At 33.7% G+C, this 12,582-nt stretch overlaps 1 pseudogene; it reads left to right on the top strand.

Moving 5' to 3' along the window:
- LOC122747401 overlaps window positions 1-12,582 on the top strand; it is a 122,255-nt pseudogene that overhangs the window by 20,462 nt on the left and 89,211 nt on the right.

Raw genomic sequence — 12,582 nt, 5'->3', positions numbered from 1 at the left:
TGTTACCTATACTTTTTCTCTTCTTTATCCCAGTTTTTGAAAGAGGTGACTCTTTACATTGTTAAGACAAATTCCTCTAGCTTCACTTGATCCCATCCCTTCCTACATTCTCTAGCAGAATGCAATCTAACAATACCTCTTTTTATCAAACTTTTAACATTGGCTATTTCTTTCCCTTGTGCCTGTAAACATGGCCAAGTCTGAACATATCTACCTAGGTTAATTTACTCATTAAGTGGCCTCTAAATCAAACTTCCAAAGAATTATTTTCTAGAGCTAGAAAAAAACAGTAACAAAATTCATCTGGAAGAACAAAAGGTCAAGAATATCAAAAGAATCAATGAAAAAAATCTGAAGGAAGGAGGCTTAGCAGTAGCTGATTCTGAACTATATTACAAAATAGTAGTCATGAAAATAATCTGGTACTGGCAAAAAAATAGAGTGATGGATCAACAGAATAAAATAATGTGAGGGCAAAAATTTGATGTATAGAGCATTATTTGGATGACTTGCCTTAATATTGGGGTCCCAGAAATATGAGGGACCTTTTTAGGTTTAACCACCCCTCTGAACTGCCCTTTCTAGATATTTCTCCAAGCCCTATAAGAAAGGAGCCTCTAAGCTTTAGTTCACAAAAGGATCACATTTTATTACTTGAGAATGAATTAGACAACAAAGGTGAAACTAATAACAAAGATAAGGAAATAGGAAAATAGAAACACAGAGAAATGCTCCTAACTCTAAACTTAGCCTATTAGGGTTTACTGTAATTAAATTCACCAAACACTGGAACAGCCTGCCAGTCTAAGGTTGATCGTGCACCACCTGGACTGCAGTTGCCACACTTAGACAGAGCACAAACACAAACTGCCCGCTCAAGGGCCCAGAAGGAAAAGGTCGAGTTCCAGAAAACACCTACCATTCCAGAAGCAGCCTGCGTCCCTTCAGTAAGCATTCAATCTCCCTTCCCCCCAAAAAGGAAGGTCCTTCAAAAACTGCCTTTCTGACCTCAGTAGCATAGGTAACCTCAGGGTGGGTCAGTTGTGGCTCCTCCCAAATGAGTTAGCTAAAAATGGGAATATTAATCTTTACCACAAATCATTTTTACCACAATAAGTACACAATATTGTTAGTGTTGACTTTTACAGTAATGTCTGACTTTTCATGACTCCATTTTAAGGTTGTCTTGGCAAAGATTTTGGATTGCTTTGCCATTTCCTTCTCCAGTAGATTAAAGCAAATCAGAGTTAATGTCTTGCCATGTGTAATGCAGCTGGTGATTTGAACTCAGGTCTTCCTGAATTCAGGCCTAGCACTCTATTCACTGAGCCACCTATCTGCTGAACATAGTAATCTAGTGTTTGATAAACCCAAAGCTCCAAAGTTTTGAAGTAATAAATCACTATTTGATATATATATATATATATATATCAAATAGTGATTTATATATATATATATAGTTATATATATATATAGTTATATATATATATAGTTAAAATTGGAAAGCAGTTTAGAAGAAACCAGGACCTGTTTGTTCAATAGTATTTATAGCTCTTTTTTTTTCTTTTTCATGGCAAAGAATTGGAAATTGAGTAGATACCCATCAATTGGGGAATAGATGAACAAGTTGTGGCTATGTAATTGTTCTGGAATACTATTGTGCTTTACAAAATGATGAGGGGGATGGTTTCAGAAACACCTGGGCAGACATATGAACTGCTGCAATGTGGAGTGAGCAGAACTAGATGAAGTAATAGAAATACACAGTAACAACAATATTGTATGATGATCAGCTGTGAATGACTTTCTACTCTGATTAAGACAATGATCCAAGATCATTCCAAAGGACCCAAATGAAAAATGCTATCTATCCATCACTTGAGAGAGAACTGATGAACACTGAGTGAGATTGAAGTGTACTTTTTTAAAACTATTTTTTGGTCTGTGTTTTCTTTTGCAACATGGCTAATATGGAAATACGTTCTGCATGACTTCACATGTATGATTGATATTATATTGTTTGTCTTCTCCAGGGTTGAGAGGTGAGGGAGGGAGAGAATTTGGAGTTAATAATTTTTATATATGATTGGGAAAAATTTTATGAAATAAATAAAATATATTGGGGAAAAATGCCCAAATCTCCAAAACCCTTAAACAATACTTTACTAGATTTCTATCATCTGTTCAATTTAGCATCTTTGATCTCTTCTCCTTTGTTCATTAAAATCCTTGAAAAAGCTATCTAATTTTTTGACCTCTAGTTCTTCTTTTTGCATTCCTAAAATATTTGTAATCTGGTTTCTGAACTCTTCAATAGTTCAGTATACCCTTTGACCCAGAAATACCACTACTAGGTCTGTATCCACAAGAGATCATAAACAAGGGAAAAGGATCCATATATACAGAAATATTTATAGCAGCTCTTTTTGTAATGGAAAAGAATTTGAAAATGAAAGGATACCCATCAATTGGGGAATGGCTGAAAACGGTGTGGTCTACAAATATAATGGAATACTATTTTGCTATAAGAAATGATGAGCAGGCAGATTTCAGAAAAACCTGGAAAGACTCACATGAACTAATGCTGAGTTAAGTGAGCAAAACCAGTAGAACATTGTACACAGTAACAACAACATTGTGCAATAATCAACTATGATAGATTTAGCCCTTTTCAGCAATGGAATGAAACAAGACAATTCCAAAATACTCATGATGAAAAATGCTATCCACATCCAGAGAAAGAATTATGGAGTCTGAATTTAGATCAAGGCATACTATTTCCACTTCTTTTTTGTTTTCTTGTTATTTCCCATGTTTTTTTTCCCTTTTGTACTGATAATTTTTTCCCAACATGCCTAATGTGGAAATATATCTAACATGATTTTATATGTATAACCTCTATGAGATTGCTTGCTGTCTTGGGGACGGGGGAGAAAAAGGAAGGAGGAAGAAAAATTTGAAACTTAAAATCTTACAAAAATGAACATTGAAAAGTACCTTTACATGTAACTGGGAAAAATAAAATACTATTAAGTGAAAAGAAAAGTTCTGAGTTTCAAATTCTATCCCTCCCTCTGCTGTTCTCCTCTTCCTTACCTGAGATGGGAAGCAATCAGATACAAGTTATACACATGCAATCATGTAAAGCATTTATTTATTCATCATTTTATACAAGAAGATGCAAATAAAAAATGGAGGAAAGTTAAAATGACATGCTTCAGTCTGTATTTTAAAAATATCAGTTCTTCCTCCAGATGTAGATAGTACACATTATTATTTATCCTTCAGGATTGTCTTGGATCAATGTATTGCTGAGAATACCTAAATCATTCACAGTATTTCATCATAGAATACTGCTGCTATTGTGTACAAACTTCTCCTAGTTCTGTTCACTTTGCATCAGTTAATGTAAGTCTTTCCAGGTTTTTCTGAAACCATCCTGCTTGTCATTTCTTATATGACAATAATGTTCTATCACAACCAAATACCACACCTTGTTTAGCCCTCCCCCTATTGATGGGCATTCTGTTGATTTCCAATTCTTAGCCACAAGAAAAAGAATAATTTTGTAGAAATTGGTCCTTACCCCTTTTGATTTTCTTTCTATATCTTTGGGATATAAACCCAAGAGTGGTATTGCTGGATCAAATGGTGTGCACAGTTTGATAGCCCTTTGAGAATACTTCCAAATTGCTCTCCAAAATGGTTGAATTGGTTGACAACTCCACCAAAAATACATGTGTTCAAGTTTTACCAGATACCCTCCAACATCTATAATTTTTTTGGCATATTGGTCAATCTTATAGGTGCTAGGTGGTACCTCAGAGTTGTTTTAATTTTCATTTCTCTATTTAGTAGTGATTTTGAGATTTTTCCCCACATGACTATAGTTACTTTTTATTTCTTTTTCTAAAAATTGCAGTCATATCCTTTGACCATTTATCAATTGGAGAATGACTTGTATTTTTTTTTTTTTTTGCTGAGGCAATTGGGGTTAAGTGACTTGCCCAGGGTCACACAGCTAGTAAGTGTCAAGCATCTGAGGCCAGGTTTGAACTCAGTTCCTTCTGAATCCAGGGCTTGTGCTCTATACACTGAGCCACCTAGCTGCCCCAAGAATGACTTGTATTTTTATAAATTTGACACAGGTCTCTAGATATTTGAAAAATGAGACCTTTATCAGAGATATTGGTTGCAAAAATCTTTTGTCAGTTTTCTGGCTTACATTTAACTTTGTTTGCATTAATTTTATTTGTGCAAAAACTTTCCAATTTTATTTAATCAAAATTATCTATTTTACATTTTGTCATATTCTTTATATTTTTTTGTTGTTAAATTCTTCCATTACACACAAATCTGACTAAATTATCACTTCTCAATAGATTAAATGGTATTATAAAGGATTTTATATGTGGATTATGAAGATAAATGTGAAAAGCAGTTGGTTTTCAGGTAGGTAGAGATGATGGGACCATCAATTACTTACTTAAAATAAGATAGCCAGAGATATTTCCTTATTGAATAGAATTCTGTGCTCAGTTGCTAGCCACCCATTTGAGGAATCAAACAATATTACATTTCCATATTCCAGATGAAAAAGGACCATAATGTCCTAGTTATCTAAGGAATGTTAGGGTAAGGAAAGAGCAATTCATTTCTGGGAAGAAAAAAAGTAGGTTCCAGATAAAGTGTCCTCTATAATACCATGTCTATTGAGAAGTGATTATTTGGTAATTAAAAAAAAAATGTTTCCATAGGTTAAACCTACTATACTTTAAACTGTGCTAAGCACAGAAGGTACAGATACAAGTAAACAAGATAGTTCCTATACTTAAGAATCATATATTATAATATTAGAAGAAAAAATAATAAAGGGGAATTAGAAAAACAGGAAGTGAGTGTCTGGAGAAGGAGTTGAATCAACAATGAGTGTTCATAACTCATTGTACTCCTTAAATGATCATAGTCCAGAAGACTTTCCACTTTGGAAAGTGGGTCCTTTGGGACATGGTTTCTCCAGTATGGGATATTGGTTGCTGAAGAGTTAAAAATGTGGATGAGCTCAATATTTATCATCTAGATAGAAAAGATGGAACAGATATTTGAGTTTCCCCCTTTTAATCAGAAAATTTGCCTAGAGAGGCAAGCTTTTTCTCATCATAAAATCATCTGGCCAGTGCAAAAGCTCATACTCAAAATAGGCAACTCAATCAAAATAGGTACCTAGTTTTTCATAAGGCTGTTTCTGCCAGCCATGTAATGATCATTTGTATGTGTGTCACTCCTTCATTCAAAATACTTTTAGCAATAATCAGAATGCTTTGCAATCAGGATTTTATTAAACCAGGAGATACTTCACCCATAATGTCATTGACTTTAAACCTGTTAATGCTAATGGTCATTAAACACACTCACACACATACAGAGACACATATCTTACTATATGTAGGAAACTCCATTTAAATTTGGATGCATTGTATTACTTGTCAGTAATATAAAACTTTCCATTTGAATAGAAAAGAAAGGCATAGCACTTTAGTTTTATAAAGAAAATCTACAAGGAAGTCACATTGCAACTGTTTTTTTTTCATACTTGATTTGTCTATAATGTAGATGTGATATTTGGAAGAAATTTAAATCTGAATAGGGTGTCAAAGGTGTGTGTATGTGTGTGTGTGTGTGTGTGTGTGTGTGTGTGTGTGAGAGAGAGAGAGAGAGAGAGAGAGAGAGAGAGAGAGAGAGAGAGAGAGAGAGAGAGAGAGAGAGAGAGAGAGAGATTTTTTGAACTTTTGTTCAGGAATGGGGGATTAGAAAGTGAATGGGAAAGTTATACATGAAAATCTTCAGAAATACTGTCAAAAGGCACATCTTGACTTTTAAGTCGCTGATTATGACATTGTTGAAAATGTATAAAGGAAGAACTATGACAAAGAGACAATTATATGTCAAAGGAAAAAAAAGAAATGTGTAGGAGAAATAGAGAAAGAATTATGAAGAATAATTTTTTTAAACACAGAGTAGACTAAATATGACCACATGGATGGCTCGATTCATTTTATCTATCCTTAATGGAATTTTATTTGAAATTAATGATGAGGTAAATCATATTTGAAATTCAAATTCCCTTCATTCAAATATCTATTTTACTCTTTTTTCTATTTCCTCCCCTTCTCCCATTTCTGCCTTGCAGGGGTGGCATAAACTTTAATTAATTGTGGAACAAATTGGTTTGAGAGAAAAACCTTTGTTATAGAATTTTCTTTTTAAACTCAATCTGATAACAAAAGAAAAATTTCCCAATACTAATATAGTTGTGTCTGGGGATTACTATATGTGTACAGTACATCCCAAAGGTCTATTCTCCCTGTTGATCTACAGATGGGTTGGATCACTTAAGATTAGTCTCTGGCACAGTGCTCCTCACCAGGCTTAGTTAGACAAACTTCTTTTCACCGCAATTTCTCAACTACTGGTAGTACTTCAAACCTTTCAAAACTCATAAGATGGTAGCCAAATTAGTTCCACTTAAATTTATTCCCCTAAAGCAAGAAAGAATACAATAAAACCTAGAAAAATTCTTCGTGCCAGTCCAAGTCGGGAAGAACAAGCCATAGGCACAACCTATCTTTCCCCATGCAGTTATAGCAATCCTTGCCTAGATCAACCCCAGGAAATGATTTATCCATTTAATGTCTATATTATGCACACTAATTTCTCAGGAACTTATTTAAAGACTTTCCCTAACAATGCATTATGCAAAGAGGAAACAAACACTGAATACTTACACATGCTTTAAAGCAGATAGCCAGATCTTTCATCCCAAGTCATTCAATAATGACTTATCAGGAGCAGACTCACTAAGAATCCACATGATTACTTAAAGAAAAATTATTAAGACTAGCCTACATTTATCAGAATTTTGTTACATATAGCTTTTGCTTAGAACTTGGTTAGAAGAACTGGTTTTGATTCCTAGCTCTGCCATGTGCTACCTGTGTGATAAATTTACTTAAATTCCTTATGACTCATTTCCCTTACTCATCAACAAAAGGGGGATAGTAATATTCCATGGGCATCTAGGAAGGATGAAATTAGATAATATTTTTAAAACTCATTTTATCTATCAGGGATTCCATATGTCTAACATATATATCTATATATGTAACATTTAAAGTAATAACCTGATATATAATATTTAATTTATATTCACCACAACCAAAAAATATTAGTAGCCACATTTTCTGATATTGTATATACATACACACATACACACCTCTGAAAAGCTCAACTTTAATATTTTTCTAATATAGTTTGTAAGGTTATTTTCAAAAGATGTATGTATATGTTTTTGTACACATGTGTATTGTTGATCAGTGAACCATTTAATAGGGTCAAAATAACAGGACTTTAAAAATTGTGATACAAGAATTGGAATGTGAGCTCAGGTTTTTTGAAAATATCATTGGGAAAACATGAGTGGTAGACAGAATGATAGATTCAATTTTGATTCCTTTCACTAGGTCATTATATTTTGTAAGATTTTCATTCGATGTAGTTTGGAAATAATGAGTATGTGTTTTTGAAACATCCAGCTATGATGCACAGTTTCTATCATTTTCTTGTATAATTAGCTTTGTTCAATAAGTCCAGGCTTCTTAAAGTTAACCATTTAGTATTTTATGGTGGCAACAACTTGGTATGAACTACCTTCAGAAACCTTTCCATTTCATAATCAAATATGCATAATTGAGCCATTTGTCTAATGCTTCTTGGTGGATGTACTGTTGTTTTGAGTCCATAAGATATCACCCATGGAGAATTTTCTGGTTATGTGCTTGAATCTTAATTGTTTCACTGGCTCCATATGCAGGTAAACCACTTGTCAATTTTTATTACAAATTTAACAAGTTGTACTTTTTTTTTTTTTTTTTAGTGAGGCAATTGGGGTTAAGTGACTTGCCCAAGTGTCTGAGGCCGGATTTGAAATCAGGTACTCCTGACTCCAGAGCTGGTGCTCCATCCACTGCACCACCCAGCTGCCCCTCTGTGCTTTTTTAAAGCATTTCCTATTTGTCATTGAATTTATATCTTCTTGTTCTAAAAGTATTTTCAGAAGTTTCAAAATTGTTTATCATGTTCTCTGAAAACTATTGATTTTCCTTCTTTTTTATACGGTAGCACTAACCTTGCTTTAGTTCTCTTGGGACCTTTATTTCACCAATATTATTTGTATCAATATGCATTCCAAATGTGTTATATTCCATTTTACAAATCAAAAAGAGAATTTTAGACCAGTATTACATATAGTGAGGTGTTATTTTAAATGTGTTGTTCTTTATTTTTTGGAGGGGGGCAATGGAGTTTAAGTGACTTAACCTAGGTCACACAGCTAGTAAGTATGAAAGGTCTGAGGCTAGATTTGAACTCAGGTACTCCTTAATCCAGGGCCAGTGCTTTATCCACTGCACCACCTAACTGCCTCCTAAATGTGTTGTTCTAATTCAACTTTTCTTTCAAGATATCATTAAGACTCTTTAAATGGATTGGCATAGTGGCACACACTTGTAATCCCCACAACTGAGGAAGCTCAAATTGGAGGATTTCTTCATTTTGGGAGTACTGAGCTGCATCTGACTAAGTTGATCTGGCCTCTACCCTACACCTGGCACTAATGGTGAGCTCCTGGGATCAGGATCTACTAGACTGGCTAAGGAGGGTTAAACTTGGTCAGGTTAGAAATGGGGCAGGTCAATCAGTCAATCAGTAGTGGGATTAGGCTCCTGAGTAGTAGCTGCAATTTTAAGCTGGTTAAGAAAGGGAAAATCAGTCTTTAAAGCAAGAACAACAAAATAAAGGACTACATGCATATGCATAGCTTTCTTTTAAATATTTTGATGTTTGATGGAGTCCAAGGTACTTAAAAATATCACCTTCATTTATTGGTTCAATTTTCACCTCTAGATTAAAGGTCAATATGTCTATTCTCTCTTTTCTTATATACTAAGAAATTTCTTTTTACTAAAAATGGAATTTTTAATATAAATTAAGAGAATTTTCATGAGATAGAAAAGCTGTTAAATAATATTTCTTAGTATAGCCATGTAACCTAATTTGATCCATGACCATTAAGTGAGTAAAATGTTTTAATATGATTCACTTATTAAATTGGATACCTCACCGTGATGTTTAAGAGAGCTGATGAGTTTTAAGGCTATAAAAAATCATAAGAGTTTATATGGATTCCTGAAACACATAGTGTTTTCTATGGTTGTTCTTGAAGTTAGGGTACTGTTAGCATATTTTAAATAGACAAAAGTTTTCCATGTGGACATTAAATTATCTAGCTTTTTCACTACAATTGGGTCTATTTTATATATCTGTACAACATGAATAATCAATGAGATAAGACTTGAGTGTCAATCAATAATAAACATTATAGCAATTTTAGCTTTTTCAGTAATTACAAAATAGACAAGGGTTGGGAAAATTATGGCCCCAGGACCAAATATTACCTTAAGCCTGTTTTTATAGTAACAACCATTTAAGAATGTTTTTTGTTTACACTTATCTTGGTATGGTCTGAGAGCTGAGACTGATTAAATATCTGTTAAATCATAGTGATCAAACCTTAAAGAAAACTAAGACTTCTGGATTATGTTATATATTCTACATATATCCCAACTACCATTCTCTATACCTATAAAACCATCCTTCAAAATAGTGCCAGATTTATTTTCCCAGCTCAAAGTCTAGACGTTTGCTAACTAGTCCACAATGCCTCACTGCCATGGTCACAATACATAGTGATACTTAGTAGATCTAATCAGAGCAGTAGCTCATGATAGCCTAAACAGTTAAGTTTAATTTCAGTAAATAAATCTGATATTTCTTTGTTTCATATTGAATCCCTTTCTCATTTCATTTCTTGAACCTAAAACAATCACCCAAATAAAACTTCCATTATAATATACAGAGGCCAATTGCTTCCTTCAAAAGAATTTACATTTAAAATAATTACTTAAAATATACATATATCTATCTTAATAAGTATGTCTTCCTATCTAGATCTCTATCTATCTATCTATCTATCTATCTATCTATCTATCTATCTATCTATCTACTTACCTACCTACCTACCCACCTGCCCACCCACCCAACCACTTATCCATCCATCCATCCATCCATCCATCCATCCATCCATCCATCCATCCATCCATCCATCCATCCATCCATCCATCCATCTACCCATCTATTTATCCATGCATCTATCTATTGATCCATCCATCCATCCATCTATCTATCTACCTATCTATCTATCTATCTATCTATCTATCTATCTATCTATCTATCTATCTATCTATCATCCTAGAAGCAACAACCTAGAGATGGAAGGAACCACAGAGGTCATATAGAACAGCCTCATTTTACAAATTAAGAAAGTAAGTTTCAAGGAGGTTAAATGATTTACTCAGGGTTATACAGGCAGAAGCATCAAAACCAAGAATTAAATCAATTCCTCTGGATTTAGAGTTTATGTTTTGTTTGACAGGCAACTCTAACACTAACATTCTTAATTCAGGTTCAATGCTGGGATGAAATTAGCCACTCACTCATAAGTCACTAAGCATTTACAAAAAAAAAAAAAAAGAAAAAGGTTTATTTTGCCTCAACACAACAAGGACATATAACAAGGACACTTAGCTTCTTTGGATATGACTGGTTTCTGGTAAACTTCAGAATATAGCCACTCACATGGTCTTAGACAACCACCCAGTCTGAGAATTTTAAAGCCTAGATGACCAAAAAACTAGTCAGGGAAGCTGGGGCCACCAGGTCACAGAGGACAGCATTTTCCCTGGCCTATCACATGTTGGCTGGGGTCAGGGAGAGGGAAGAGGGTAGGATAGGAGAAGTAAAAAATACGGTAAGAGAAGATAGGACAAATTATATAGTCTAGTGTGCTCAGGTCTTGGAGGTAACTTTTTCTTCCTTTAGATAAAGCATCCTTGTTGAAAGCAGGAGGAAATAAGTTGTATCAAAGAATCACTGGTCCTATAGCAACATTCTGTTTGCATATATGTGCCTGCATACCTGCATACATACAAACACACAAGTAATTTTTTTAAAAAATAAAAATTTTCCAAAGAAAAATGAATACATAACTGTAACATGCTTGCTTTTATTCTACTGCATTTATGAAATTAGTATGCAGTTTCATCAGTATGCATTAAGATTGAATGACTTTTATAAGTGATAGGCCATATAGTTTTAATGCAAAATGAAAAGATGCTTATGCAGATTTTTTGCCCCTCAAATTTTAATTGGCTGTTTCATTAATAACATTAGTATTATTCCCATGGATAATTCTCCTTTATATCTTATATGTCATTTGGAAAATATAAACGAGGATTAGTGCACTGTAAAACATTTTTGGACATTAAACCCAGTTCTTCCAGGTATTTAATCTAACATATCAGTGTAAAAGGACAAAATGCCCTGAAAGAGATGAGTTATCCTTGTATAAAGTTAAAGTTACACAACCCTGAATAGTAGAGTGGTCCAAAATGGAGCAAAGGAAGAGAACAAATGGAATTCATGTTTTTTGACTCTGAGGTCATCTTTTCATACTGTTACCCTGACACATTATATATTATTATTGTTAAGTACTGATATTTATATATCACTTTGAGGGCTGCAAAACACATGAAAACCCTTCTTTCACTTGATCCTGAAAACAATCCTTTGAGGAAAGGAATAGGTACATCTAGCCATATATGTGGCACAGTGAGTAAAATACTGGAATTAAAGTTAGGAAGATATGAGTTAAAATCTAACCTTACCATCAAACAGGTCACTTCTTTTTTTTTTTCCTGGTATATAAGCACCCTTTCCAATGACTATAGGATTATTCCTTCCCTCTGTTTTAAAAAGAAAAAAGTATTTATCCTTTGAGGATTAGAGAAACTTGATTGAGAGTATATTGGAGAGATTGTTTAGAGAGTTCTTCCATCCTCATTTTTCTATTTCTTAGGCTAAAATGTCAATATCTTCTTGTTTTAAGAAAAATTGAATTGGATGTATCTTAATAATATTGTAAGGCCATGTGGAGCAATGGGTAGAGACCTAGATTTTTTTTTTTTTTGTTGTTGTTCTTAGGAAAATCTGTTCTAATTCTGTCTCTGCCACTACCTCTGTGGCCATGAGAAAAATCACTTAATTTCTCTGAGACTCAAATAATTCTCCAAGAATGATCCATTAAATTATAGCAGGGCTATGATGTGCAGCCCTTAATGCTAGAGGGAATTTCCTCACTGATGAAATCATATTGAAATATTATGACAAAGATATATGCCAAGGAAAATATCCCATATATCTCTAGATATACCATGGAAAAACAAGGTGGAGTTAAGCTTATTAGTTTAATTGGAAGCAGCTACAAGGCATGGTGTATAGAGTATTGACTAAAGTCAGAAAGACATGAGTTCAAAATCACCTCAGACATTTAATGGCTGTATGACTTTGGGCAAATTATTCAATCTTTAGTTTCTTCACTTATAAAATGTGAACTATAATAGCACTAAT

This window comes from Dromiciops gliroides, chromosome 3 (genome assembly GCF_019393635.1).
Source record: "Dromiciops gliroides isolate mDroGli1 chromosome 3, mDroGli1.pri, whole genome shotgun sequence".
Lineage (NCBI taxonomy): Eukaryota > Metazoa > Chordata > Mammalia > Microbiotheria > Microbiotheriidae > Dromiciops > Dromiciops gliroides.
The sequence above is the reverse complement of the archived record's forward strand: the minus strand, read 5'-3'. Positions and strand labels throughout refer to the sequence as shown.